The 27459-nt window shown below is 40.3% G+C and overlaps 1 protein-coding gene and 1 non-coding gene across 9 annotated transcripts in view; one reads left to right on the top strand and one right to left on the bottom strand.

Annotated features, from left to right (window-relative positions):
• The window catches only part of FAR1 (fatty acyl-CoA reductase 1), a 230753-nt gene that overhangs the window by 47044 nt on the left and 156250 nt on the right, over positions 1-27459 (top strand). The gene's annotated exons all lie outside the window — the stretch shown is intronic.
• LOC145528071 (small nucleolar RNA SNORA3/SNORA45 family) lies at positions 365-493 on the bottom strand. The gene has a single exon (XR_014070143.1). It is a non-coding gene; the product is annotated as a small nucleolar RNA SNORA3/SNORA45 family (small nucleolar RNA).

The raw sequence follows: 27459 nt of genomic DNA, 5'->3' as shown, positions 1-27459 counted from the left end.
ATAAATAAATTTATTAAAAAAATAAAATAAAATAAAATCCTTCAATGGCTTCTAATTATACTTTGGCTAACAGTTTTTGTTTGTTTGTTTGTTTTTTAAGAAAGTGCTTGTTAACATTTAATGAATTTCCCAGCATGTGGCTTCAAGCCACCAGGCCATAAGCCCCACCTACACCCTTAATCTTCTCCTCAGCTCTTCTGCTGAAGAATTTGGCCTTCACGATGACAGGCTGCTTTTGGAGCTTTCCCTTCCCCAAAACTTTATAGTAACCCTAGAAGAACAGAGAAAAGGGTTTATAATGCACCATGGCCCAGAGTATGAAGAAAGATGCCGGCCAATCCACTGCATCTTGGAGACGGTGAGGGCATGTATCTGATCTGGGCACTCCTGGGGGCAATGATTGCCCTCACCAGTGAACCAAGAGCAGCAGATTTTCTCCAAGGACTCTAGCACACCAGGACAAGAGCTGTCAGGATGTGACTCTAGTCTCGAGCTGGATAACTCAGTTCTTGGGTGCCCTCCAATGCCCATAAGCACTGCCTGCTTATCTCTCCAGTATCACCATGCTGTTTGCTCAGTATACTCTGATCTCATTGGCTTTCTGTCAGTTCCCAGGCTATACCTAACTCTTTTCCTGCCTCAGGGACTCTGCTGTTGCACTTTCTTTGCTTGAAATGCTTTTGATGGGGCCGTTTCTCTCTTATTCTTCGTCCCTTGACAAAATTTTAAGTCTTTAAAGTGAGGTTTTCTGTAAACCCCCCATCAATGGTAGTTATCTCTGATATTCTCAATTTCAGCAGACTTTCCTTTTCTTTACAGAAACCTCCAATTATTTGCTGTAATTATCTTGTTATTTGTGAAATTTCTTGTTACATGTCTCTTGTGCAAGAAAGTAAGCTTCATGAAGGCGGTGACATTGTCTCTTCCTGATTATATCACTAATCGTTGGCACACAGTAGGCCCTGAATAAATATTCTTTAAATGAACAAATGATTGAATGACCTCCCACTTAAATGAGAAGGCTATAAGATCCAGGATTTACCTTGGTTTTCATGCCATTCAGGTAGCCACTTATCCAGCCCAGGCCAGAGAGAAAATATAGAAGATGTTTGATAACTATAGAGGGAATTAATCTTTTTGCAGTGAAACTATTTGGGGACTTGGAGTCAAGAGAACTGCATTCCAATTTGAGAGAGTTACCTAAACCTGAACAGGGATCACGCTGCCTATCTTGCAGCCCCAGTGTTTTATATCCATAATGTCTGATACATAACAGATGATAAAAATATGATCACTTAGTTAACAAAGTCATAATATTACCTTACATGATTTTTACAAGGATTACATTAGATGTATATGTATGGTTTTGGTATATTATAAATGTTCTTTAAATGTTTCTCTCATAGAACACATAGTTGAAAGAAACACAGCTGCTTTCTTATTCAGAGCAACTCTAAAGAAGAACAAAGTTGGAGGACTTACACTTCATGATTTGAAATGTACTAAAAAGCTAATCAAGGCAGTGCAGTAGCAGCATAAGACATAAAGATCAATGGAATAGAATTGAGAGTCCCAAAATAAACCATCACTTTCATTATCAGTTGATTTTAAATTAATTAATTATTAATTTATTGTTAATAATAAATCAACTATCTGTTGTTTTTGGTTGTGCTGTTTTTGGTTGTTTTTGGTTTGCTGCCCACAGGCTTTCTCTAATTATGGCAAGTGGGAGCTACTCTTCATTTCAGTGCTCGGTCTTCTCATTGCTGTGGTTTCTCTTGTTGCAGAGCACAGGTTCTAGGTGCCCATGCTTCGGGAGTTGCAGCTCCCTGGCTCTAGAGTCCAGGCTCAATATTTGTGGCACATGGGCTTAGTTGCTCTATGGCATGCAGAATCCTCTCAGACCAGGGATTGAACCCGTGTCTAAGATTCAGTTGATTTTTTTTTTTAATAAATTTATTTATTTTAGTTGGGGGCTAATTACTTTACAATATTGTAGTAGTTTTTGCCATACATTGACATGAATCAGCCATGGGTTTACATGTGTTCCCCTTCCTGGTCCCCCCTCCCACCTCTCTCCCCATCCCATCCCTCTGGGTCATCCCATTGCCCCAGCCCTGAGCATTTGTCTCATGCATCGAACATGGAATGGTGTTCTGTTTCACATATGATAATATACATGTTTCAATGCTATTCTCCCAGAACGTCCCACCTTCACCTTCTCCCTCAGAGTCCACAAGACTGTTCTATGCATCTGTGTCTCTTATTTTTTTTTAAGTTTTGTTGAGATAAAGTGTCATAACCGACAATTTTCCATCTTAATCATTTTTAACTGTACCTTTCTGTGGTATTAAATACATTCATAATGTGGTACAGCCATCACCACCACTCATCTTCATAACTTTTAATCTCGGAAAGCTAAAACCCTACACCCATTAAACAATAACCTCTCCCCCCAATCCCTGACAACCACAATTCTACTTTCTCTCTGTAGATTTTGACTACTCTACACACCTACTTCATATAAATAGAAACATGCAGTATTTGTCTTTTTGTGACTGGTTCATTTCAATCACCATAATATCCTCAAGGTTTATCCATGTTGTAGCATATGTCAGAATTTCCTTCCTTTTTAAGGCTGAATAGTATGCCATTGTATGTTTATACCACATTTTACCATTCAATCATCAATGATGAACACATAGATTGCTTCCATGTTTGAGCTATTGTGAATAAGACAGCTATGAACATGGGTGTACAAAGGTCTATTTGAGTCCTTGCTTCTAATTCTTGTGGGCATATACCCAGAAGTGAAATGCTAGATCATACTGTAACTGTATTTTTAAGGAGCTGCCATACTCTTTTCCATAGTGGCTGTATCATTTTACTTTCCCACCAACAACATACAAGGATTCTAGTTTCTCCACATCCACATTAACATGTTATTTTTGGTCTTTCTTTTCTCTTTTTTTGGTAGGATCCATTCTAATGGATGTATGTCATTATAGTTTTGATTTGCATTTTCCTAATGATTAGTGATGTTGAGCATGCTTCATGTGCTTATTAGCCATTTATATACAACCTAAAATTATTTTTTCTGACTGCGCTGCACAGCTATGGAGGATCTTAGTTCCCCATCAGAGCAACTTAGTTGCTCCTGCAGTGAAAGCATGGAGTTCTAACCACTGGACCACCAGGGAATTCCCCCTTGTTGGCCATTTATATATTTTCTTTGGAGAAATGTCTGTTTAAGTCCTTTGCTAAATTTTCAATCAGTTTGTTTTTGTTGTTATTAAGTTTTAAGAGTTCTCTGTATACTCTGAAAATTAATTCCTTATCATATATATGCTTTGTAAATATTTTCCTTTATCCTGTGAGTTGCCCTTTTATTTTATTGACAGTTCCTTTAAAAAAAATATTTTATTTATTATTATTATTTTGGCTGTGTTCTTCATTGCTTCACAGGCTTTTCTCTAGTTGTGGTGAGTGGGGGCTACTCTCTAGTTGCGGTGCTTGGGCTTCTCGTTGCGGTGCTTGGGCTTCTCATTGCGGTGGCTTCTCTTGAGGCGGAGCACAGGTTCTAGGGCACACAGGCTTTAGTAATATTGGTGCACAGGCTCATTAGTTGCTGCTTCTGGGCTCTAGAGCATATGCTCAAAACTTGTGGTTCACAGGATTAGTTGTTTCTTGGCATGTGAGATCTTCCTGGATCAGGAATGGAACCTGTGACTCCAACATTGGCAGGTGGATTCTTTATTGGCTAGCTACTAGGGAAACATGACAGTGTTTTTTGATGCACAAAATTTTTGAATTTTCATAAACCATAATTTGTCCATTTTTAATTTTGTCACCTGTGCCTTTGATGGCACATCTAGGAAATCGTTGCTAAATCCCATCTTGTATGGCTTTTCTCCTATTTTTCCTCCTGAGAGTTTTATACTTTCAGGTCTTATATTTGAGCTTTTGATCCATTTTGAGGTAATTTTGTATGTCATGTTAGATAAAAGTCCATTTATTCTTTTGCATGTGAATATCCACTTTTGCTGGGCTTCCCAGGTGGCACTAGTGATAAAGAACCCCTTGCCAATGCAGAAATAAGAGACATGGGTTCGATCCCTGGATTGGGAAGATCCCTTGGAGGAGGGCATGGCAACCCACTCCAGTATTCTTGCCTGGAGAATCCTATGGACAGAGAAGCGTGGTGGGCTATAACCTATAGGGTCCCAGAGAGTCGGACATGACTAAAGTGACTTAGCACACAAGTATCCAGGTTTTCCAGCACCATTTGCAAAAAGGCTGTCCTTTTCCAATTGAATTGTCTTGGCACCCTTGTCAAAAACCATTTGACCACATATGCAAATAGTTCATTTCTTTTTATTTTCATTTTATTCCACTTGTCTACATATATATATATATATGTTTTTATGCAAGTACCACACTGTGTATGGTCAATTGGTTTTTGACAAGGATGCCAAGACAGTTCAATGGAGAAATAATAGTACTTTTAATAAATGATATTGGGACAATTGAGTATCCACATACAAAAGAATGAGGTTGGATTCCTACTCACATCACATACAAAATTCAACTCAAACAGATCAAAGAGTTAAATTTAACAATTAAAATAGCAAAGCTCTTAGAAAAAAACATAGAAATAAATCTTTGTGACTTTTTATTAGGCAATGGTTTCTTAAATATGACATCCAAAGCACAAGCAACCAAAGAAAAAGATAAATTGAACTTTATCAAAAGTAAAAATTTTGTGCCAAAGGATAACATCAAGAAAGTGAAAAGAAACCTACAGAAGAGGGGAAAATATTTACAAATTACATATTAAATAAAAGAGTTATATGCAAAGTATATAAAGAACTCTTACAAGTCAACAAAAGAAAGACAATCTAATTTTTAAATGGGCTGCTGCTGCTGCTAAGACGCTTCAGTCATGTCCGACTCTGTGCGACCCCATAGATGGCAGCCCACCAGGCTCCACCATCCCTGGGATTCTCCAGGCAAGAATACTGGAGTGGGTTGCCATTTCCTTCTCCAGTGCATGAAAGGGAAAAGTGAAAGTGAAGTCGCTCAGCCGTGTCCGACTCTTAGCGACCCCATGGACTGTAGCCTACCAGGCTCCTCTGTCCATGGGATTTTCCAGGCAAGAGTACTGGAGTGGGGTGCCATTTAAATGGGCTAAAATCCTTTAAATTGAAGGATTTTACTAGACACTTCTTCAAGGAATATATGCAAATGGCCAATAAACACATGAAAATATGCTCAACATCGTTAGTCATTCAGTTTAGTTCAGTCACTCAGTCATGTCTCTGATTCTTTGTGACCCCATGGACTGCAGCACACCAGGCTTCCCTGTCCATCATCAACTCCCAGAGTTTACTCAAACTCATGTTCATTGTATTGGTGATGCCATCCAACCATCTCATCCTCTGTCGTCCCCTTCTCCTCCTACCTTCAATCTTTCCTAGCATCAGGGTCTTTTCCAATAAGTCAGTGTTTTTACATTAGGTGGCCAAAGTATTGGAGTTTCAGCTTCAGTATCAGTCCTTCCAATGAATATTCAGGACTGATTTCCTTTAGGATTGACCAGTTGGATCTCCTTGCAGTCCAAGGGACTCTCAAGAGTCTTCTTCATTAGGGAAATGCAAATCAAAATCATTAGGGAAATGCAAATCAAAACCACAATTGAGATACCACTGTATACCATGGAATGCATATTAAAAAAAAAGATCACTAAGAATTAGCAAAGAAAAGAAAGACTTAAATAATGCAGAAAGTTTTTAAATAAAGAAATATTGGTGGGAAAAAAAGGAGTGAAAACATGGAGATATTGGATTATCATAACTTGCTGGTGGAAATGTAAAGTGCACTTTGGAACACAATATTGTATCTCCTCCAAATGTTAAATATACAGTTATATGATCCAGAAATCCTCCTCCTAGGTATGTACCTAAGAGGACTGAAAACATGTGCACTCAAAAACTTGCACACAAATGTTCGTAAGAAGTGTCATTCATAAAAAGTAAAAAGTCAAAGTGATCTAAATATCCATCAACTGTGGTATATTTAGACAACATTAGCAATAAAAATAAATTAAGCACTAGTATATGCTACAACATAGATGAACCTTGAAAACATTATGCTAATGAAACAAGCTAGACACAGCATACCAAGTATCATATGACTCCTTTTATATGAAATGCCCAGAATTGGTTAATTCATTGGAAAGATTGAAGGCGGAAGGAGAAGAGGATGATGGGAGAAGAGGGTGAGATGGTTGGATGGCATCACTGACTCAATGAACATGAGTTTGAGTAAATTCCAGGAGTTGATGATGGACAGGGAGGCCTGGTGTGCTGCAGTCCACGGGGTCACAAAGAGTCGGACACGACTGAGAGACTGAACTGAACTAATAGTGTTACTGAATGCAAGTTCTTGTGCCCAACTCACAGCAAGACAGGTAAACCAAAAGTTTGGAGTCCGAAGCAGAGAAAAGTTTATCACAGGGCCAAGCAAGGAGAACAGGTGGCTCATGCTCAAAAACCTGAACTCCCTGATGGTTTTCTGGGAGAACATTTTATAGGCAAAATTTGGGGTGAGGGCTGCAGGGTATGTAACTGTTTTTTTTTTTTAATATTTTTTATTTTACTTATTTGGGTGTGCCAGGTCTTAATTGTGATAAGAGGCATCTTTGATGCTGCATGCAAGATATTTAGTTGCAGCATGTGGGATCTAGTTCCCTGACCAGGTATTGAACTTGTGCCTCCTGCATTGGGAGCATGGAGTTTTAGCCACTGGACCACCAGGAAAGTCCCATATGTGACTGTCTTCTGATTGGTTGATGGTGAGGTAACAGAGCAGTGTTCTAGAAATCTTCTACTCAGCCCAAAGTTACCGTCTTCTGCCTAAGATGAGAGCCTTAGTTCTTGACTCAAAGACATTGCATATTCCTTGAATAGGAACCAGGATCCTGCTTTAATCGCTGCACTATAGTTTCTTGATTGTTTCTCCTTTGTTTATGCATTCCTTTACTTCCCTGATTAACAAATGTTTGAATCAGCTCTTTGGAGTTCAAGGAGGTCTAGGAGGCTGACCCCCTGCTGTGCTGCAGTCCATGGGGTCTCAAAGAGTCAGACACACTGAGTGACTGAACTGAACTGAGGAGGCTGAAGCCTTTATCCTGTAAACAAGAAACTGGGATGGAAAAGGCTTTTGTGCCCAGGAGGGCTCCACAGGGTCCTGTTCAGTTTCAATAATTGCACAACTCTGTAAATATACTAAGAACCACTGAGTTGCACACTATAAAAGGGTAAATTTTATGGTCTGTGGAATATACCTCAATCAAATCATTATAAAAAGAAAAGAACATTTACCCAAAGACCTCATTTCAAGTGTGATGAAATTGAGATCCAAAGAATTTGACTGTTGACACACATACCAGTGGCTTCTCTTCAAACGAAGCTATAAAAACAAGCCACAAGCTGAGTTAAAATATTGGAAAAAAATCTATCCAATAATGACATTTATCCAGGATATGCAAGGTATTCCGTAATAAAAAGACAACTCAATTTTTCAAATGGACAAAAGATTTAAAGATCTTTTCTTTAACCAAAAAGGATATATGAAGGACAAAGAAATACAAAGAAAATGCTTAATATCATTACTGATTAGAGAAATGCCAATTAAAGTAACTATTAGAGACATCTACACATCCACTAGAATTGTTAGGGAACCATTGACTGAAACTGTCTGCCTTGGCCAGGCACAATGATAACTGCTTGCCTGAGTTGTCTCACGACAGGAGGTCCTGATAGAGAATATGGTGACTGGTGATCCGGAGAGTTTAGGAGGGGCCCAACTGAGGAGGTAGGAGACAAAACGTCCTGCCAACCTTCCTGAAGCCCTCATGCTGGAATTCATCTTGACTGAGAGATGCACGTGCCACCAGAAAGGACATTGAGTCACCATATATGGGCCAAGTGAGATATTGGTCAGAGACTACCTAGAAGCTAACTCCATTCCCATAAAACCTGACACTGAGAGCCACATGGCAGAGCATTCTCCTGGGTTCTCTTCCCTGCTGCTCTCCATCCAAGTGACCTTTCCCAATAAAGTCTTTTGCTTTGTCAGCTTATGTGTCTCCTTGAACAACTCATTTCTGAGTATTAGACAAGAGCCCACTCCTAAGCCTGAAAGGGGCCCCTGTTCTGCAACAGAATGGCTAAAATGAAAAGACTGACAATACAAACTGTTAAAAAGTATGTGGAACAACTAGATTGTCTACAATTGCCAGTGGGATCAAGAAATGGTATAGTCACTTTAGAAAACAGTTTGCAATTCCTTATAAACTTAAATGTGCACTTACTGTCTAACTCAGAAATCTCACTTATTGCGTGTACGCCCAAAAGAAATGAAAACATATGTTCATTCAAAGACTTGTTGTATATGAGTGTTCACAGTAGACTTACTAATAAAAGTTACAAAAAAAACCACTTGAGAACAACCCAAAATATTCAATTGACAAACAGATGAAAACTGTGATATATTCATAAAAGGGCATACAATTCAGCAATAAATAAACAAGCTACTGATATGTACAACACTGATGAATTTCAAAAACATTATGCTAAATAGAAGAAGCCAGACATGAAATTTTTGAGAAGGCAAAGCCATAATGATAAAAAGCAGATATGTGTTTTCCACGGGCCTGGCAGAAGGGAAGGAGATTGTCAAGTTCAGTTCAGTTCAGTTGCTTGGTCTTGACCGACTCTTTGTGACCCCATGGACTGCAGCACACCAGACTTCCCTGTCCATCATCAACTCTCAGAGCTTACTCAAACTCACGTCCATCGAGTCGGTGATGCTCATTCTGTGCCGTCTCCTTCTCCTCCTGCCTTCAATCTTTCCCAGCATTAGAGTCTTTTCCAATGAGTCAGTTCTTTGCATCAGGTGGTCAAAGTATTAGAGTTTCAGCTTCAGCACCAGTCCTTCTAATGTATATTCAGAACTGATTACCTTTAGGATTGACTGGCTGGATCTCCTTGCAGTCCAAGGGATTCCCAAGAGTCTTCTCCAACACCACAGTTCTAAAGCATCAATTCTTCGGCGCTCAGCTTTCTTCACCATCCAACTCTCACATCCATACACAACCACTGGAAAAACCATAGCTTTGACTAGTTGGACCTTTGTTGGCAAAGTAATGTCTCTGCTTTTTATTATGCTGTTTAGGTAGGATTTTGCGATAATGAAAATGAAATATTCTATATCGTGATGATGGTGGTGGTTACAGGACTACACATGTTTTCAGAACTCATCAAATTATACCTAAAATGGTACCTTGCATATGCAAGTAATGTATTATCAAAGTTGATTTTTAAAAAGAGCATCACCCTAAAACCTCCTTTAAGGGTGAAAACATTGAAATTTAAAGATGATACAAGTAGCCAAAGTTGGAAGTACATCTAGCATTAAAACTAGTTCTTGATTCTTTATCTAGGTCTATTTGTATTACAACTTGTAGCTTTTTTTAAGAAGAAAAGCAACAAATGTACTTTTACTTATTTGGTTTTTCCCACCTCTACTGTTTGCTGGACCTTCCTTGGAACACATAGTTAAATGTTTCCATTATTAGGTTTGTCTTCTATTTAGCTCAACCTGGGATCAATAATAATTGATAATAAATAATTCATTGCAGTCCTCAGTTGAATGACAGACTGTCCTACAGTTTCTAAATCCCTTCAGAAAGGGGACTAATAATTTTCCCTGTCAGCTCTTTAAAGGACTAAGAAAAACAGGAAGTCTGAGACAGTGGTTTGATATAAATAAAAGGTGTTGTTTCCAGACTTCTGACTTGTTTCATGTTTCTCTGTGGTCTTGTTTCAAAAGAAAGCAAACAATACTTGGAGAACTCAGAACAACTCAGGGAGGTGAAGGATGTTTTTACAGACTTCATTTGGAAAATGCAGGGGAGCCCCCTGGTGTAGCTTCTTGATACTGCACTTAGGTGATGCTACCATCAAGTGGAGAGAGAAGAAACACCTGCTAGTCTCACATCTGGTTCATTCAGATGTTCCCAGCGCCTTTATGTTGTCATGGTGACTAACCTAGCTAACGCAGAATGCCTGCAACATGGATGTAATTCAACACAGATTATTAAAAGTCTATTATTTTCTAGGTGTTAGATTGATGCATAGAGAATGGACACTTGGAGACATCAGAAGTTAAATGTTACAGAAATATATGGCTTATAAAGTGCTCTTATGCAAATTATTGGGTTTGATATACAAAGTAGGTACTATTATTCTAACTTACTAACAGATAAGGAAACTGAGGTTCAGAAAAGCAGAGATTTATCCAGCAGTACTTCACATTTATTTATTTATTTTTTGTGGTATCAGGTCTTAGTTGCAGCGAGCAGGTTTTTCATTGTGGCATACTGGCTTCTCTCAAGTTGTGGCATGTGGGCTCAGTAGTAGCATCTCATTGGTTTAATTGCTCACAGCATGTGGGATCTTAGTTCCAGGGCTCAAATCCCTGTTCCTGCATTGGAAGGTGGATTCTTAACCACCAGGGATGTCCCCAGGAATACTTTTTCATAAAGCACTTTGGCTGTCTGAGGAGGCCTTACAAATAGCTGTGAAAAGATGGGAAGCAAAAAGCAAAGGAGAAAAGGAAAGATATACCCATTTGAATGCAGAGTTCCAAAGAATAGCAAGGAGAGATAAGAAAGCCTTCCTCAGTGATCAAGGCAAAGAAATAGAGGAAAACAATAGAATGGGAAAGACTAGAGATCTCTTCAAGAAAATTAGAGATACCAAGGGAACATTTCATGCAAAGATGGGCTCAATAAAGGACAGACATAGTAGGGACCTAACAGAAGCAGAAGATATTAAGAAGAGGTGGCAAGAATACACAGAAGAACTGTACAAAATGATCTTCATGACCCAGATAATCACGATGGTGTGATCACTCACCTAGAGCCAGACATCCTGGGATGTGAAGTCAAGTGGGCCTTAGGAAACATCACAAGAACCAAGCTAGTGGAGGTGATGGAATTCCAGTTGAGCTATTTCAAATCCTCATAGATGATGCTGTGCAAGTGCTGCACTCAATATTCCAGCAAATCTGGAAACCTTAGCAGTGGCCACAGGACTGGAAAAGGTCAGTTTTCATTCCAATCCCAAAGAAAGGCAATGCCAAAGAATGCTCAAACTATAGCACAATTGTACTCATCTCACACGCTAGGAAAGTAATGCTTAAAATTCTCCAAGCCAGGCTTCAGCAATACGTGAACTGTGAACTTCCAGATGTTCGAGCTGGTTTTAGAAAAGGCAGAGGAACCAGAGATCAAATTGCCAACATCTACTGCATCATCGAAAAAGCAAGAGAGTTCCAGAAAAACATCTATTTCTGCTTTATTGACTATGCCAAAGCCTTTGACTGTGTGGATCACAACCAACTGTGGAAAATTCTGAAAGAGATGGGAATACCAGGCCACCTGACCTGCCTCGAGAGAAATCTATATGCAGGTCAGGAAGCAACAGTTAGAACTGGACATGGAACAACAGACTGGTTCCAAATAGGAAAAGGAGTACGTCAAGGCTGTATATTGTCACCCTGCTTATTTAACTTATATGCAGAGTACATCATGAGAAACGCTGGGCTGGAGGAAGCACAAGCTGGAATCAAGATTGCTGGGAGAAATATCAATAACCTCACATATGCAGATGACACCACCCTTATGGCAGAAAGTGAAGAACTAAAGAGCCTCTTGATGAAAGTGAAAGAGGAGAGTGAACAAGTTGGCTTAAAGCTCAACATTCAGAAAACTAAGATCACGGCATCCGGTCCCATCACTTCATGGGAAATAGATGGGGAAACAGTGGAAACAGTGTCAGACTTTATTTTTTGGGCTCCAAAATCACTGCTGATGGTGATTGCAGCCATGAAATTAAAAGGCGCTTACTCCTTGGAAGGAAGGTTATGACCAACCTAGATAGGATATTTAAAAGCAGAGACATTACTTTGCCAACAAAGGTCCGTCTAGTCAAGGCTATGGTTTTTCCAGTGGTCATGCATGGATGTGAGAGTTGGACGGTGAAGAAAGCTGAGAGCCAGAGAATTGATGCTTTTGAACTGTGGTGTTGGAGAAGACTCTTGTGAGTCCCTTGGACTGCAAGGAGATCCAACCAGTCCATCCTAAAGAAAATCAATCCTGGGTGTTCAACGGAGCGACTGATGTTGAAGCTGAAACTCCAATACTTTGGCCACCTGATGTGAAGAGCTGACTCATTGGAAAAGACCTTGATGCTGGGAAAGATTGAGGGCAGGAGGAGAAGGGGACGACAGAGGATGAGATGGCTGGATGGCATCATCGACTCGATGGACATGAGTTTGGGTGGACTCCGGGACTTGGTGATGGACAGGGAGGCCTGGTGTGCTGTGGTTCATGGGGTCGCAAAGAGTTGGACACGACTGAGCAACTGAACTGAACTGAAAGCACTTTAAAATTGAACACTTTGTATTATGTAATACAGCCTTGGCCAGGTTCCAGGAATATAAGGGAAATAAGTTCAAGAAACTTACTGTTGGTTGTAAGATAGAAAAAGCAAGAGAATTCCAATAAAACATCTACTTCCGCTTCATTGACTATGCTAAAGCCTTTGTGTGGATCACAACAAACTGGAAAATTCTTAAAGAGATGGGTATACCAGAACACCTTACCTGCCTCCTGAGAAACCTGTACACAGGTCAAGAAGTAACAGTTAGAAAGGGACATGGAAAAACGGACTGGTTCCAAATTGGGGAAGGAATGTGTCAAGGCTGTATATTGTCACCTTGCTTATTTAACTTATATACAGAGTACAGCATGAAAATGCCAGGCTGGATGAAGCACAAGCTGGAATCAAGATTGCCGGGAGACATATCAATAACCTCAAACATGCAGATGACACCGCCCTTATGGCAGAAAGTGAAGAGGAACTAAAGAACCTGTTGATGAAGGTGAAAGAGGAGAGTGATAAAGCTGGCTTAAAACTCAACAGTCAAAAAATGATCATGGTATCTGGTTCCATCACTTCATGGCAAATAGATGGGGAAAAGATGGAAACAGTGACAGACTTTGTTTTCTTTATTTTCTTGGGCTCCAAAATCACTGCAGATGATGACTACTGCCATGAAATTAAAAGACGTCTGCTTCTTGGGAGAAAAGCTATGACTAACCTAGACATCATACTAAAAAGCAGAGACATTGCCGATGAAGGTCCATATAGTCAAAGCTATGGTTTTTCCAGTAGTCATGTATGGATGTGAGAGTTGGATCATAAAGAAGGCTGAGTGCTGAAGAATTGATGGATGCTTTTGCACTGTGGTGTTGGAGAAGACTTTTGAGAATCCCCTGGACACAAGGCAATCAAACCAGTCAATCCTAAAGGAAATCAGTCCTGAATATTCACTGGAAGGACTGATGCTGAGGCTGAAACTCCAATACTTTGGCCACCTGATGTGAAGAACTGACTCATTGGAAAAGACTCTGATGCTGGGAAAGATTGAAGGCGGGAGGAGAAGGGGACGACAGAGGATTAGATGGTTGGATAGCATCACCGACTCGATGGACATGAATTTGAGTAAGCTCCGGGAGTTGGTGATGGACAGGGAGTCCTGGCGTGCTGCAGTCCTTGGGGTCACAGAGTCAGACACCACTGAGCAACTGAACTGAACTGAGGTCTGAATGATTTCAGTGAGCCCAAAGCTATGCATTTTCCCAAACATAGAAAAGCACAAAATTCATTAACTTGAGGTGTCTGGTTTTCTTAATCAACAGTAAGTTTTTGAAGTTTCAACTACCCGGTCTTTGTTTCAAAAACTCCTATACGTGGCTGGCCCCCCTCTTACTTCTTTGGAGCAGACTCTCTGAGCTGAGATGCTGCATCCTGGTCTTCAGTTCAGTTCAGTCGCTCAGTCGTGTCCGACTCTTTGCGACCCCATGAACTGCAGCACGCCAGGCCTCCCTGTCCATCACCAACTCCTGGAGTCTACCCAAACCCATGTCCACTGAGTCGGTGCTGCCATCCAACCATCTCATCCTCTGTCGTCCCCTTCTCCTCCTGCCCCCAATCCTTCCCAGCATTAGGGTCTTTTCCCATGAGTCAACTCTTCACACAAGGTGGCCAAAGTATTGGAGTTTCAGCTTCAACATCAGTCCTTCCAATGAACACCTAGGACTGATCTCCTTTAGGATGGACTGGTTTGATCTTCTTGCAGTCCAAGGGACTCTCAAGAGTCTTCTCCAACACCACAGTTCGAAAGCATCAATTCTTCAATGCTCAGCTTTCTTCACAGTCCAAATCTCATATCCATACATGACTACTGGACCTCAGTTTTGTCACCAAATGAAACATAGTTCTCAACTTTAAGGTTGTGCAGTTTTTTCAGTCTGCAGATTATTACCAGGGTCTGGAGGAAGGGATAAGAGGGGGTTGTTGTTAAATGGGTTAGAGTTTTATATTTATATGATGAAAAATCTCTGGAGATCTGTTTGATGACAATGTGAATTACTTGGCACTATTTATGTTATGTGTTTTTACCACAATAATTTTTTTAAATCATCACAGAAAAAACACTTTAAATTTAAAAAGAAAGATTCATTGAACTGAAACTAGTCATTCATTGAAACACTGAGAAGAAAATGAAAAGGCAAATCACATACCAAGAGAAAATATTAAATATGTGTATCTGCAGTGGAGGCAGTGATATTCCCTGCAAATTTCCCTTCTACAACTGCCCGGTATTTGCGCTGCTAAAAACTTGACAGTTAGGTCTGCCTCTAGACACTACCCTTGACCAAAAGAGAAAAAAATATTAAGAGGGAAGAGAAGAGGAAAGATAAGGGCATCCAGAGAGAGGGGAGGAAAACTAGGGTTTCGTGGAGACATGGAAATCATGGGAAGAACATGGGTCACAAAAGAGGTAGTTTGTCAATTGCTCCTGAGTGATCATGTAAGAGAAAGACTAAATATGTATGCACAATGGCATACTGGATAGCACTGTGGAGGTCACTGGAGAAAAGAGATAAGAGCAATTTAGTTATGTAATGGGGACAGAAGCCAGACTGTATTGTGTTCACGAGTAGGAGGTAAGCAAATAGGCCCAATGAGTGAAACAACTCTGCAAAAAATTTGAATGCAAAGGGGAAGAGTGAATTAGGTTAGCACCTGGAGCAGCCATATGGGTTGGATGGCAAAATGTTTAAAAATTCAATTTAATTATTTTTGAATAGGCATAATAATATCGGGTTGGCCAAAAAGTTTGCTTGGATTTCTCCATAAGATACTATGAGATCTTTTGGGAAAATCTGAATGAACTTTTTGGCCAACTCAATAAATTCACTTGGTTTGCATTTTTTGAATTATACAGTGAGTAGTCGTATAGTCTTACTCTAGTTCCCTACAATCCTCTTCCTCTACTCTGATCTTTATATGTAACCACTATCTATTAGTTTTTTTGGATCGTTCCATTATTTCTTTAGGCAGATATAAACACATACTAATGTAGTGAATGTGAATGTAATGTAAATTAATAATCCTCCCCTCTTTCTTACACCAAAGCAGCATAGCTTTGATTTTTTTCACTTAACAATAGATCTTGTGTATCTTTTCAGACTAGTACCTATACAGGGACACAGGTTGTTTCCAACCGTTTGCTACTGTAAATGATGCTACCTTGGCTAATCTTATACAGTTGAAAGTTTGTGTGTATAGGTATGTTTTTAGGTTAATATTTCAGAAGTGAGATTTCTGGATTAAAGATTGGAGCTTTTTTTTTTAAAATAAATTTATTTACTTTAGTTGGGGGCTAATTACTTTACAATATTGTAGTGGTTTTTGCCATACATTGACATGAATCAGCCATGGGTTCACACGCGTTCCCCATCCTGAACCCCCCTCCCACCTCCCTCCCCATCCCATCCCTCTGGGTCATCCCATTGCCCCAGCCCTGAGCATCTGTCTCATGCATTGAACCTGGAATGGTGTTCTGTTTCACATATGATAATATACATGTTTCAATGCTATTCTCCCAGAACGTCCCACCCTCACCCTCTCCCTCAGAGTCCATAAGACTGTTCTATGCATCTGTGTCTCTTATTCTGTCTCGCATATAGGGTTATCGTTACCATCTTTCAAATTCCGTATATATGCATTAGTATACTGTATTGGTATTTTTCTTTCTGGCTTACTTCACTCTGTATAATGGGCTCCAGTTTCATCCATCTCAATAGAACTGATTCAAATGTATTCTTTTTAATGGCTGAGTAATATTCCATTGTGTATATGTACCACAACTTCCTTATCCATTCGTCTGCTGATGGACATCTAGGTTGCTTCCATGTCCTGGCTATTGTAAACAGTGCTGTGATGAACATTGGGGTACACACGTCTCTCTCAATTCTGGTTTCCTCAGTGTGTATGCCCAGGAGTGGGATTGCTGGGTCATATGGCAGTTCTATTCCCAGTTTTTTAAGGAATCTCCACACTGTTCTCCATAGTGGCTGTACTAGTTTGCATTCCCACCAACAGTGTAAGAGGGTTCCCTTTTCTCCACACCCTCTCCGGCATTTATTGCTTGTAGACTTTTGGATAGCAGCCATTCTGACTGGTGTGAAATGGTACCTCATTGTGGTTTTGATTTGCATTTCTCTAATAATGAGTGATGTTGAGCATCTTTTCATGTGTTTGTTAGCCATCTGTATGTCTTCTTTGGAGAAATGTCTTTTTAGTTCTTTGGCCCATTTTTTGATTGGGTCGTTTATTTTTCTGGAATTCAGCTGCAGGAGTTGCTTGTATATTTTTGAGATTAATTGTTTGTTGTTGCTGAGCATTTTTAATCTTAATGGATAACATCAAGTTTCCTCCCATGGAGTTTGTGTCATTTTGTTCTCCCAGGCATTATGTGAAAATGCCTGTTTCCCCTAGCTCCAGTCACAGAAAATGCTATCCTACCTTTGAGTTTTTTATAATCTCATGAGTGGTCATTGTTATTTTGATATACTTTTATTTTGCATTTATCTTATTATGAGAGCAGTTGAACATGTTTTTGTATGTTTAAAAGCAATTTGCATTTTTTTTATAAGGAACTTTGTCTCTCAAAGAATCTTATTGCTTATATCTTTAACTATTTTTCCTTTGGGTTATTGGCCTTTTTCTTCTCAATTCCCCAGAGCTCTTTATATATTAGGGGAGAGGGTGCTTTTAATGACACAAGTGAGAAGACAATAATAAAGCAAGTTTAGTAAGAAGAGTTGGGGAGTAATAGCAAAAGCAAAAATGCAAATATTAGCCTTAAGTAAGGGATAGGATACATTTTGTTGTTGTTCAGTTGATAAGTCAAGTCCGACTCTTCATGATCCCATGAATTGCAGCATGCCAGGCTTCTGTTATTCACTATCTCCCGGAGTTTCCTCAACTCGTGTCCATTGAGTTAGTGAGGGCATCCAACCACCTTATCCTTTGTTGCCCCATTCTGTTGCCCTCAGTCTTTCTCAGCATCGGGGTCTTTTCCAGTGAGTCAGCTCTTCACATCAGGTGGCCAAAGGATTGGAGCTTCAGCTTCAACAATCAGTCTTCCAATGCATATTCAGTGTTGATTTCCTTTAGGATTGACTGGTTTGATTTCCTTGCAGTCCTAGAGACTCTCAAGAGTCTTCTCCAGCACCACAGTTCAAAAGCATCAATTCTTCGGTGCTCCAGCCTTCTTTATGGTCCAGCTCTCACATCCCCCTGTGACTTCTGTAAAAACCATAGCTTTGACTATATGGCACTTTGTTGACAAAGTGGTGTCTCCACTTTTAATATGCTGTCTAGATTTGTCATAGTTTTTCTTCCAAGGAGCAAGTGTCTTTTAATTTCATGGCTGCAGTCACCATCCTCAGTGATTTTGGAACCCCAGAAAAGAAAATCTTTCACTGTTTCTACTTTTTCCCCATCTATTTGCCATGAAGTGATGGGACCAGATGTCATGATCTTAGTTTTTTGAATGTTGAGTTTTAAGCCAATTTTTTCACTCCTCTTTCACCCTCATCAAGAGGCTCTTTTGTTACATTACAAGAAAAGGGACAGAGGGAATTGGGTCCACATGCAGGTGGATATGAGGATTTTGTGGTAGAGCTTTGGGAGTACCAGATTATCAGCTTCTACTTTCACAATTAAATCTGCAGAGAATTGATAAGGGGCCAGAGATGGGAAGAGAGATGTTTAGAAGGCTGAGAATGGGATGTCTAATTTAGTGATTTTATAGGGAAAATAGTTTTAGGTGAAAATAATGACCAGGATGTAGTATTGGGACTGTGTGACTGAGGTGACAGGGGTGGAGGTTACTGAAAATAAAATGTTCAGGAGACCAAAAGTCAGGATGTTAGATCATTAGTACTCTCCAGACATGGAAGTCACCTATGATGATGTCAGGTATAAGAGTGGAGAGGAAGGTTTATGAGCTGAGTGCCTGAGTCTACGATGACTGAGAGGTAGAATCTAGGATGTCAAGAGATGACAGGCACAAGGAAGACTAGAAGGTGATAAAGCCATGTGGCATGGACTATGAAAAAGCAGAGATTTTTACAAGTAGATAGAAGAGTAAGTGTGAAAAAGCAACACTAAGAAACAAAGAGAAAAGAGGCTCCTGACCTCACCTAATATACAGAACTACACAGGGTTGTGAAAGAATGGTAAAGAATCTGGCTGCAATGCAGGAGGCCTGGGTGCGATTTCTGGATTGGGAAGATCCCCTGGAGAAGGGAATGGCTACCCACTCCACTCTTCTTGCCTGGAGAACTCCATGGACAGAGGAGACTGGCAAGCTACAGTCCGTGGAGTTGCAAAGAGTCAAACACAACTTAGAGACTAACACTTCTCCCAGGTGGCACAGTGGTAAAGAATCCACCTGCCAATGCAAGAGACACAAGAGATGTGAGTTCGATCCCTGGGTCGGGAAGATTCCCTGGAGTAGGAAACGGCAACCCACTCCAGTATTCTTGCCTGGAAAATTCCATGGACAGAGGAGTCTGGCAGGCTACAGTTCATGGGGTTGCAAAGAAGCAGATAAGACTGAGCACACATGTAGCCTACATAGGGCTATGAAAGAATAAGCAGGCTAGGCTCCACTTCAATGGGCTGTAGTATAATCTGACCCTCAGGAATATGCTTATGGATTTTAATATTTTAATAATATAGAGGTTTGAGTTACTATTTATGAACATGAACACTCTTCTACTTACTGACCTGGGACAGCCACCTTTGAGAGTCATCTTGTAGGAGACATGTTGCCAATGTTAACACCACCTGCAGCTATAGTTTGTTTCATCATTTCAGGTTAAGGTTTGCGATAATGCAATTGCCTCTCAGCTTTTACACTGGAGCTTTTCAAGGAGGAGTCTGAATGCGACAGAGGCAAAGGGGATAAGGAGATTGGATGTTTGAAGGAGGAACCCTCACTGAATGAGAGAAAATTACTAAGAGTCCACCATGGGTCAGACCCTGTCCTAAGCACTTTATGTGTAAAAAATCATTTAAACCTCACAACCTAGTGAGATAAGTCGTAATAAACTCACTCTTATTTTTCAGGTGAGGAAAACTGAGGAAAAGAGATATTAGGTAACTTGCCCTGGTTGTGTCACATAATTTGTGACAGAATGGAGGCTCAGCCAATCCTAGCTCCAGAAGCCATGCTCTTGACCACCCTACCATGTCCTTTTCAGAAAAGCTACATCCAGATACTACCTTAGAAATCCTTAAACATGATACAGGTTTTACTTGGCAGCTGTTCTGGAGCCTTCCCTATCATCCCTCAAAGAAAATCTCTAAGGGACTTCCCTAGTGGTCCAGTGGTTAAGACTCTGGGCACTGAATGCACGAGGCCAAGGTTAAATCCCTGGTCAAGGAATTAGATCCCACATGCTGCAATTAAAGACCCCATGTGCCACAGCTAAGACCAGCACAGCCAAATAAATAAATTAAAACATTTATTTATTAAATATTAAAGAGAAAAAAATCTCAAAGAGATTGATTAATCCTGGATTGTGCAAAGAATTAAACTGTGGGGGATGGGGGATGAGAGAGACAAGAGAATCGGGCTGTACATTATCAAAAACAAAAGAGGTTAATGGAAGCAGTGTTCGAATAAGCAGGAAGATTTTGAGAAGTGAAACCAGAGTAGAATTGGCCTTTGTGATGGTTCCTCTGTCCTTAGTCATTCTCTTAAGCTCATGGTCTGGGACTTTGAGGGAGGCATAGTCATTCTGGAATAGTGCTGTGAGCTTAGCTTCATGTCTTAGTTCTTAAAGTCTAAGAGGTGGGGGAGATTGTGGGGAAGAGAAAGGAGATGCCTCTCTTCCTGCTGTCTCTGTCTCAGAACTGACCTCACAAAACTTCAGATCCACCCAAGTCTTTGGGATCTTTTGAAGAACGCAGAACAAGGAAGTCTCTGATGTATTTCAAACAGCTGTGGAGCCTTTGCTATAACCACAGCAAACCATTATTTACTTATTTATTTTTTACTGAGCTGTTCAGGATAGCAGGTCACAAAATAGTACATGCTGTTTGAGCCCATCTTTTTTTTTTTTAATTACCTCAACAAAGATGTCTGTATCTGTATACAAAAAAACTTTAGAAGCCATACATAACCAACAGTAGTTAAATCTGAGGAGCTATTATAAGTATTTATAAATTCATTTTTCCATCAATAATTTTATTCTTTTTTGACAATAAACATAGCATATAAAATTTTAAAAATTAAATAAAGTAGTTAACTGCAACATCAATAGTGGGTCATGAAACCATTTAGCAAGATAAGGTCAAGAAAATGAAAAGGGTCTTCTTGAAAGCTGTGTGTGTCTCAGAGGATAATGTTAGAAGAATGTGGCCTCTCCACACTACGTGTCTACTTTCCCTATAACAACCAATCCCTGCAAGGGTCACATCAATTGTCAGCACCCTCAGTTTGACTTTTTCTGATTTTTTTTCTATTCATTCCTCTCTTTGAAGATTCATCCTCACTGTCAGGTCAGGAGATGTGGGTGTAGTTTTCCAAGGCTACTTGCACCCACACCAGTGCTCTGCTGGCAGAAGGACATAGTTGTGCATTTTCGTGGACTCACTCACGCTTAAAACTACTAGCACCAACCTTGCCACTTCCTGATATGGCAGTTCTGTCATTTATCCTCTACCTTTTCCCAATCATCCCTGGCTCCTCTGCTTAACAAAATTAATAAACCCCAGTGACAGGTTTAATTCTGTCTCTTCTACCTGGTAGGACTGGAAGGTGGCAACAAAGAAAGAACATCACCCCTCAAAAAAGTGATGCTCCTTAAGCTTACTCCAAAAGGGTTCAGCAACATCCTAGTTGTCTCTCTTTTGAGACAGAGATATCTCTGTGTCTAATGAGGTATGATCCTGTGATGAGCTGTAGTTTTACCTTAACCTTTTCTGCTGGGGCTTAACTAGAATATCTCCCCTAGCATCATCCATATGCTGTATGTTCTCAACTTTTGCTTGTCCTTGACTTACTATACGAGCTGAGGGCATGGCCCAGACTCATGATATCTTTCCTTAGGCATTCTGCGAAATAGGAGACATTTTATCCCACCAAAACACTAACATCAAATATGTCATGAGAATTTCTTAGATTGTCTCACCAGGGTTCTCAGTTATTTCGCCAAGCTTCTCAGAGTTTGGTAATATGCACATATGCTCATGTCATTTGGTTATTACCTTTCATGACATTTTCTCCTGCTAAGTAAGACCAGTTAATCTCTGGATTAACCAGGAAACACCACCAATGCCCCTTAACCAAGACAAATGTCCAACCAGCTGAGTTACTAAGAATTAAATGGAATGAGGTTGGATATAAACACTCAATAGTATTATTTATTTTCTGCTGCTTAGAAGCAGCATGCTGCATATCCCTGAATCAGATCAAATCAAACATAACACTTCTACAGCATAAAAAAATATACTGAGTACCTCACATAGGTCGAGCCCATCTCGTCATTGTGAAACTTGAATTTATACTGGTCACTTCTGTCTGACCCAGATAAAGTGTTTCTTTAATTGTTGAAATGTGGCTTCCTTACCTCACCGTTTACTCTTCCTCCAGTGTTGCCACGTTCAGGGATCAGTTTTCTTTTGTTTCATGTAATGTCTATACTTCATTAGGGACTTCCCAGGTGGCGCTAGTGGTAAAGAATCCACCTGCCAATGCAGGAGACGTAATAGACATGGGTTCAATCCCTGGGACGGGAAGGTCCCCTGGAGGAGGGCATGGTAACCCACTTCAGTTTTCTTGCCTGGAGGATCCCTAGAACAGAGGGGCCTGGCCGACTACGGTGCATAGGGTTGCAAAGAGTCAGACATGACTGAAGCAGCCTAGCACGCCCACATGCATACTGCTTCGGACACAATGGCTTGTTCACTACTTCGTGAACTATGTCCTTTGAACTCTGTCCAGGTATTGTCGATTCAGGATCTCCTACTTCTGAACACTTTGTCTCCATTTCCCCTAGTACTCCCTACTCTTCATACCACACCCAAAGTATCCTTTGCCCTTGGCTACCCTAGTCCTTGCTTAACAATTTCAAAACAATTCTTATCTTGTTTTCTCATCAAGGCTTACGCCCCCTCTTGTCTAGAGGGCAGAACTACTTGAACATCAGATCATCTCAAATACGGTATATCTGGATATGGACTCCCTTTACTCTACAATCAACTTCCTTTCAACTTCATTTCATAATGCTAACAATCATTTCCTATATATAGTCAGCTACCATGAAGTACTGCAGGTATACCCGGAAAGAATTCTCAAACTGATCTATTCATCTCCATTTCACCTCCACCTCTTGTACAATTACTTACGAAACTTTTTTGTTCATGAGGTCAAGGGCAACCTAGTTAAGAGCTTTAATCTGCAAGAGCTTTGATCTATAAGACATGCACCAGACTAGAAGGCAAAATAGGCCCTAAGAGCTTCGCCAGATAAAATAATTTGTTGATCAGAGTTGAAGAGGGAACACTAGAGATACCTTCAGGAAAATTGGAAATATCAAGGGAATATTTTGCCCAAAGATGTGCATAATAAAGGACAGAAAAGGTAGAGACCTAGTAGAAGCAGAAGAGATCAAGAAGAAATGGAAAGAACACATGGAAGAACTGTACAAAAAAGATCTTAATGAACCGCATAACCACAATGGTGTGGTCAGTCACCCAGAGCCAGACATTCTGGAGTGTGAAGTTAAGTGGGCCTTAGGAAGCACTGCTCAGTAAAGTTGGTGTATGTGACAGAATTCCAGTAGAGCTATTCAAAACCCTTAAAGATGGTGCTATCAAAGTGTTGCACTCAATATGTCAGCAAATCGAGAAGACCCAGCAGTGGCCACAGGACTGGAAAAGGTCAATCTTTATCCCAAACCCAAGAAGGGCAGTACTAAAGAATGTTCAAACCATCCGACAGTTGCACTCATCTCCCGTGCTTGTAAGATCATGCTTAAAATCTTGCATCCTAGGCTTTAGTATTATGTGAACCGAGAACTTCCCAACATCCAAGCTGGGTTTAGAAAAGGCATAGGAACCAGAGATTGTTAACATTCACTGGATCATAGAGAAAGCAAGGGAATTCCAGTAAAACATCTACTTCTGTTTCGTTGGCTACACTAAAGCTTTTGACTGTGGATCATAACAAATGGTGGGAAGCTCTTAAAGAGAAGAGAATACCAGAACATCTTACCTGTCTCTTGAGAAACCTGTATGTGGGTCAAGAAGCAGCAGTTAGAACCCTGTATGGGACAACTGATTGGTTCAGAATTGAGAAAAGAGTATGATAGGGCTGTTTACTGTCACCCTGGTTATTTCACCTATACGCTGAGCACATGATGAGAAATGCTGGGCTAGATGAATCACAAGCTGGAATCAAGATAGTCAGAAGAAACATCATCAACCTCAGATATGTGAATGATACCACTCTAATGGCAGAAAGTGAAGAGGAACTGAAGAACCTCTTGATGAGGGTGAAAGAGGAGAGTGAAAAAGCCCACTTAAAACTAAATATTTAAAAAACTAAGATCATGGCACCTGACCCCATTGCTTCATGGCACATAGAAGAAGAAAAGGTGGAAGTAGTAACAGGTTTCCTCTTCTGGGGTTCTAAAATCACTGTAGATGGTGATTGCAGCCATGAAATCAGCAGACGATTGCTTCTTGTCAGGAAAGTTGTGACAAACCTAGACAGTGTGTTGAAAAGCAGAGACATCACTCTACCAACTAAGGTCTGTATAGTCAAGGCTATGGTCTTCCCAATGGTCACGTACGGTTGTGAGAGCTGGACCATAAAGAAGGCAGAGCACCAAAGAATTGAAGACTTTGAACTGTGGTGCTGGAGGAGAAGACTCCTGAGAGTCCTTTAGACACCAAGGAGATCAAACCAGTCAATCTTAAAGGAAAACAACCCTGAATACTCGTTGGAAAGACTGATGCTGAAGTCGAAGCTCCAGTATTTTGGTAACCTGATGCAAACAACTGACTCATCGGATGCTGGGAAAGATTGAGGGCAGAAGGAGAAAAGGGCATCAGTGAATAAGATGGCTGGATGGCATCACTGATGCAATGGACATGAACTTGGGCAAACTTTGGGGAATGGTGAGGGACAAGGAGGCCTGGTGTGCTACAGTCTATGGTGTAGCAAAGAGTCAGACATGACTGAGCAACTGAACAATGAACAACAACAAAGTTGAAGGCCATTTTCAAATGGTATCAAGAAGAACTGATATGAAAGAGAAAGATAAATATGGCTGATTCATGTTGAGGTTTGACAGAAAACAACAAAATTCTGTAAAGCAATTATCCTTTAATTAAAAAATAAATTAATTAAAAAAATTTTTTAAAAGAAGGACTAATACGAGCTTTACTTCAGGCTTGTATATCTACAACTCCCACCATGTCTCCCAAACAGTCTACTCTACTAACATATGTTGTTCACACCACCTCTATACTTTTGTTTGTTTGGTTAGTCTGGTTGGTGGTACTAGCTTAGTATTGTCCCATTTAAAGTTTAGTGACTTCTGTCATAAAAGCTTTGTACTATGCAAGAATATGGTCAAGCACGTCCCTAGGTTGGCTTCCATGAAAACCAAAAGGTAGAGAAAACACAGAGAGGTATAACCTTAAACTCAAGACATTGTTCTCTAAGTCAACAGGATAGTGTCAGGAACTAGAACTGAAGTAGAGCTTTCCAAACAAAGAAAATTCTGGGCAGGAGGTTTTCTAAGTTTCCTTAAGTTCTCTGCCACTTGTAAAGCAAATCAACTCAAACCTCCACAATGAGTCCTATCTGAATTCTCCTTGTCTTTGACATCTAACAAGTTTTAGTATTTCCTCTAGAAGAGTAGCAAACACTCATATAGCACTTTCTATTGGCAACTAGTGTATTAATCATGTTTTTTAATATTTTATGATATTTTAATATCTTGGGGGCTCTAGCTGGCTGACAAGAGACTGCTCCTCCCAAGACTTGCTAATTCCCCCAGAAAATAAACAATTTGCCTGAAGACATATTTTTCATACACAAATCAACCAATTCCAAGTACATCACCCCAACCACTGTTTTTATCTAATTCTTCTACACCAAGTGAATATTTCCCTGTTCTCAATCACTCAGGTCCAGTTACCAGGCAACTAGAGACTACCCCTATAGCCCAGAGACAGCTAGAATCATTCAAGCTAGTCATTGGGAAGCAGTTTCCCTGTGTTGTCTTGCCTTTCTTACAGAAAACTATAAAGTCTTTGGCCAGCCTTTCTCTTTCACTCTTTTTTGCTTCCTGATCAACACTAGTGCTTCCCCATGTGGTCTGCATCATGTGAGATGCCCCCTACTCTTGGAAACATAACTAATTAAAATCTTTTTCCAATGGCATTAGCTTCTCCATGACATCACTCAGTCACCTCCATAAATTAAAAGGCCATGAAAGTGAAAGTGAAAATCACTTAGTCATGTCTGACTCTTTGTGACCTCATGCACTATACATATACAGTCCATGGAATTCTCCAGGCCAGAATACTGGAGTGGGTAGCCTTTCCTTTCTCCAGGGGATCCTCCCAACCCAGGGATCGGACCCAGGTCTCCCGCATTGCAGGCAGATTCTTTACCAGCTAAGCCACAAGGGAAGCCCAAGAATATTGGAGTGGGTAGCCTATCCCTTCTCCAGTGGATATTCCTGACCCAGGAATCAAACTGGGGTCTCTTGCATTGCAGGTGGATTCTTTACCACCTGAGCTATTAGGGAAGCCCAAAATCCCATGCGTACAACTGAAATAACTAGAGTCATTCTAAACATGTTGTATAGATGAACTCATTTAATCTTCATAACTCTATGAGATATATACAATTATCTCCATTCTAAGAAAGAGAATACTGATGTACAGAGAGGGTAATCAATTTGCTCAAAGTTCTAGGAATCAGTGGCAGAGTTGGAATGCAAACCCAGGAAGCCCAGTGTCAGTCTGTGGCTTCACAACTACACTATATTGTCTTCTGAGGAAGTTGGGGGTGTTCTACATGTTCAAGATACAAATCAGTGGCATTTTCCTTACCACCATAGGCCTTTTGAAATGCCTACCCTTCTTGTTTGAAAACCTGTCTTAAATTATTTATCATAATGTGGAACAGACATTTATTGATGTTGTTGTTCAATCAATAAGTCGTGTTTGGCTCTTTTTGACCCCATGGGCTACAGCACACCAGCCTCCCCTGTCCTTCACTATCTCCCAGAGTTTGCTCAAACTCATATCCATTAAGTGATGCCATCCAACCATCTCATGCTCTGTTGCACCCTTCTCCTCCTGCCTTCAGTCTTTCCCAGAAGTAAGGTCTTTTTCAATGAGTCAAGTCTTCGCATGAGGTGGCCAAATATTGGAGTTTCAGCTTCAGCACCAGTCCTTCCAATGAATGTTCAGTATTGATTTCCTTTAGGATTGACTTGTTTGATCTCCTTGTCCAAGGGACTCTCAAGAGTCTTCTCCAACACCATAGTATGAAAGCATCAGTTCTTTGGAGCTCAGACTTCTTTATGGTCCAACTCTAACATCCCTCCACGACTACTGGAAAAACCATAGCTTTGACTAAATGGACCTTTGTTAGCAAAATAATGTCTCTGCTTTTTAACATGCTGTCTAGGTTTGTCATAGCTTTTCTTCTAAGGAACATCTTTTAGTTTCATGGCTGCAGTCACCATCTGCAGTGATTTTGAAGCTCAAGAAAATAAAGTCTCTCACTATTTCTATTGTTTTTCCATCTATTTGCCATGCAGTGATGGGAAGGGTTGCCATGATCTTAGTTTTCTGAATGTTGAGTGTTAAGCCAGCTTTTTCACTCTCCTCTTTCACGTTCATCAAGAAGTGCTTTAGTTCCACTTTGTTT

This window comes from Giraffa tippelskirchi, chromosome 11 (genome assembly GCF_054371585.1).
Source record: "Giraffa tippelskirchi isolate mGirTip1 chromosome 11, T2T-mGirTip1v1.2.pri, whole genome shotgun sequence".
In the NCBI taxonomy this organism is placed as follows: Eukaryota; Metazoa; Chordata; class Mammalia; order Artiodactyla; family Giraffidae; genus Giraffa; species Giraffa tippelskirchi.
The sequence above is the reverse complement of the archived record's forward strand: the minus strand, read 5'-3'. Positions and strand labels throughout refer to the sequence as shown.